Here is a 4164-nt window from a genome sequence, read left to right as displayed (position 1 = left end):
CCTTGGGAGCAGTAACTGTTTTCGACCTGCTCAGTGTATGGTTGCCAGGTCGTGAGATAGCATGTATCCTCCGTAAATAACAGGTAATATCCCACTGTAACACGTAGACTATTTCCCCGAAGCCCTAGAGAGTTCAAGCTGTGATTTTACAAAATATTTAAGTTTCAAAATGTGGTTTTCTAACGATTAAATGTTTTTGGGTCTGCGTTTTTATAGCCCGTATTCTGTGCACAGTAGCTAAATATTTATAGCAGTCTGGTTAATCCTAACAAAGCTGGTAATTTCTGTGTTTGATGCAGAAGGCCCTCCACAGAGCGATGCGTAGATTTTGCCCTGTTTCTCTTTCCTAAATTCCCACGTTCATTTCTTGATTTTTTTCTATAAAAAATATAAAACTTTTCATATAAATTAAACAGACTTAATTAAATCGAATGGCTTCAAATGTTTATAAAAATACCCCGTGTTAACATAGACTCTTAACTGTTAACATAGGCTCTTAACTGTCGATTGTTCTGAATAATAGACGTAACCCTGCTGTATCTTTATATCATATATTTAATACAACCAAAAGTTGATGATTCTAATTAGGCATATTTCCGTTAACATCAGTTTATGATTCCGTGACTGTGACTGCAGTACAATGCAAATGTCTGCTTACCTAGCGTCTGAGCTTAATTAGCATGATCATATAGGACAAATCAGAAAGTCAGGGTACAAATTTGGTGGAACTTCCGAGTAATACTTTGTTGTTAATCACATTATTCTGATCAATTACAATATGCATATTCTGCCATAGATTTGGTCATGTTTATGTTACGTTTGGTAATTAAGTTCTAGCACAATTAAGGCAAAGTGAGGTATTTTGCTTTTAGTAATTTGATCAAAACACAGCAAATGAGCAAGATTACTGCGACATGTAGTCAAAGCTGTACGGGTAACGAGTGTAATTGTAGTCAGCTTTTGTCATTTCTTACAATTTCCTTACTTGACAGTTGTTTTCAATGAAATGTTGCCCCCTGCTGGTGGGAAATGCGACGTAGCGCTGTACATGTACCTGGTTTAGCTCTTGTTACGTCCATCCGTCAAACCACTTACGCTAAACATTGTGCTTGGGCTGGACCCCATTCCAGACAGTACAGAGGGCGAGGCCAGGGTTCCTTCTGTTAAATACATCGGAGGGCATATACGCCGCCCATAAAACAGATACGTAGCTAGATTAATGGCACCGTCAAGGTGGGATATATGATATTTTACATTAGATACTATTCATTTGAATCAATGATGTACATTTTTCGCAATAGTTATTGTTACAGAAAATATCTGGAGCTGGAATCCTGGTTCAGTCCCATGGAAGAGTGGCATCGTGGGCCCAGCCTTCAATCTGCACCCGACGTAAGTCAGCTTAGGAAACTGATTCAGTGGTGGACTTTGACTTTAATCACATCTACAGCTTGATTTTAGCAAGCAAGCCCACTGTTTGTTTTTCTAGGAGGGTGGGGGTGGAGGTGGGGGGCAGTGATGCCGCCAGTTAACCTTGGACCCCAGAGGGTTTTTTCTAACTGCTTGGGAGCTTTTGGCTTCTCTCCTTGGCTTCTAATACAATTCCTGAAATTCACTTATGACTTTTGGTTTTAAGGGTCCAACAGTGACATCCACTCAGCCATCACTGGAATTTGAACCAGCGACTTTCCAAGCACAGGAATAACCTCCTGTCTGACCTAGCCCCCTGCCCCCTGCCCCCTGTCCCCTGTCCCCTGCCCCCTGCCCCCTGTCCCCTGTCCCCTGCCCCCTGCCCCCTGTCCCCCGTCCCCACAATGAATTCTCAGCACAATCTTTACTACTCCAGTTTTTAGTCATAAACAGCAATGAAAACATATATTAAAAGGATAAAATACATTTACATTGAGCAATATTTCACTTCCAGAATGAGAAGAGAATTCATAATAATTTCTTCTATACTAATTCCTCTGTCACAGTTTTAATGTCACTTAACCAAAACGTTACACAGTCTGCTCAGTGGATTGTCTTTCAATTTTCTCTGCAGTGATCGTAACCCAGGATAATGTTAGGGTTTAGGGTTAGGTGTTAGGGTTAGTGGGTTAGGTTTAGGTGTTAGGGTTAGGTGTTAGGGTTAGTGGGTTAGGGTTAGGTGTTAGGGTTAGGGGGTTAAGGTTAGGGGGTTAGGGGTTAGGGTTAGGGGGTTAGGGGTTAGGGTCAGGGGGTTAGGGTTAGGGGGTTAGGGTTAGGTGTTAGGGTTAGGGGGTTAGGGTTAGTGGGTTAGGGTTAGGTGTTAGGGTTAGGGGATTAGGGTTAGGTGTTAGGGTTAGGGGGTTAGGGTTAGTGGGTTAGGGTTAGGTGTTAGGGTTAGGGGATTAGGGTTAGGTGTTAGGGTTAGGGGGTTAGGGTTAGGGGGTTGGGGTTAGGGTTTAGTCCCTTATTGTGCACACATCACACAGCTCTCGCATGATCCTGTTTATTTGTAAATAAAGCAAAACCTAACCTAAAAATCACCTTTGATTTTTGTTTTCGTATTTCCCAGCTCAAATCCTGGGCTCATCATGGTAACAAGTAACACGTGTTCACCTCCTATGCCTGAAACATCCAGTACCACTGAGTGCTTAGTCAGTGATTCTCAACCTGGTCCTCGGGCCCCCCCCCCCACCCCAACATAATTAGAATTTACTGATCATTGTTGACACACCACAGCACACAGTGCACAACAACGAAATGTGTCCTCTGCATTTAACCCATATGTGACAATGTGACATAGCAGGGGGCAGCTAATTCTGCGCAGGGGAGCAGTGCTTGGGGGCGACACCTTTCTGGTCAGGGATTCAAACCTGCAACCTTTCAATTACAAGTGTGCTTCTCTAACCAGTTAGCCTCCACTGCCCACTGCTCCCCCCCGAGCTGGCAGCAAAAACGTGGACTGTCTGGTAGGGAGAAAACACATGGACAGTCTAGGGGTCCCTATAGACCAGATTGAGAAACCCTGGTATAATTGATCTGTATGTCTAAATAATCTCAAATGCATCTTGATCTGAATCTGTAATTCTCAATGCAAATACAAAGCAGGCAGTGCAAAATCGCACTGGAAGTTCACATGGGAAGTTAGGACCTGTGGGATGATGCCCAAAATTCAGGGGAAACTGCAAATTCTGCTTGTAGTTGGTGTTGGTCATGAGTGCCAGTCAGCATAAGGAGAAGGGTGTAGGATTATGTCTTATTGATCATTAGGGGCTTAAATGCGAGGTGAGAGATGAGGCTGGGGAGGGCATGTGAGCTGAACATGACACATCTGCAGTTTCTGCTGGACAAAATGAAACTATCAAGTCATCGTTTTAATTAAAAAAGGACACTCCTTTGGGTCAAGTCATCGTTTTAGTTAAAAAAGGACACTCCTTTGGGTCAAGTCATCGTTTTAGTTAAAAAAGGACACTCCTTTGGGTCAAGTCATCGTTTTAATTAAAAAAGGACACTCCTTTGGGTCAAGTCATCGTTTTAGTTAAAAAAGGACACTCCTTTGGGTCAAGTCATCGTTTTAGTTAAAAAAGGACACTCCTTTGGGTCAAGTCATCGTTTTAGTTAAAAAAGGACACTCCTTTGGGTCAAGTCATCGTTTTAATTAAAAAAGGACACTCCTTTGGGTCAAGTCATCGTTTTAGTTAAGAAAGGACACTCCTTTTGGTCAAGTCATCGTTTTAGTTAAAAAAGGACACTCCTTTGGGTCAAGTCATCGTTTTAGTTAAAAAAGGACACTCCTTTGGGTCAAGTCATCGTTTTAGTTAAAAAAGGACACTCCTTTGGGTCAAGTCATCGTTTTAGTTAAAAAAGGACACTCCTATGGGTCAAGTCATCGTTTTAGTTAAAAAAGGACACTCCTTTGGGTCAAGTCATCGTTTTAGTTAAAAAAGGACACTCCTTTGGGTCAAGTCATCGTTTTAGTTAAAAAAGGACACTCCTATGGGTCAAGTCATCGTTTTAGTTAAAAAAGGACACTCCTTTGGGTCAAGTCATCGTTTTAGTTAAAAAAGGACACTCCTATGGGTCAAGTCATCGTTTTAGTTAAAAAAGGACACTCCTTTGGGTCAAGTCATCGTTTTAGTTAAAAAAGGACACTCCTTTGGGTCAAGTCATCGTTTTAGTTAAAAAAGGACACTCCTT

This window comes from Brienomyrus brachyistius, chromosome 11 (genome assembly GCF_023856365.1).
Source record: "Brienomyrus brachyistius isolate T26 chromosome 11, BBRACH_0.4, whole genome shotgun sequence".
In the NCBI taxonomy this organism is placed as follows: domain Eukaryota; kingdom Metazoa; phylum Chordata; class Actinopteri; order Osteoglossiformes; family Mormyridae; genus Brienomyrus; species Brienomyrus brachyistius.
This window is presented reverse-complemented; position numbering follows the sequence as displayed.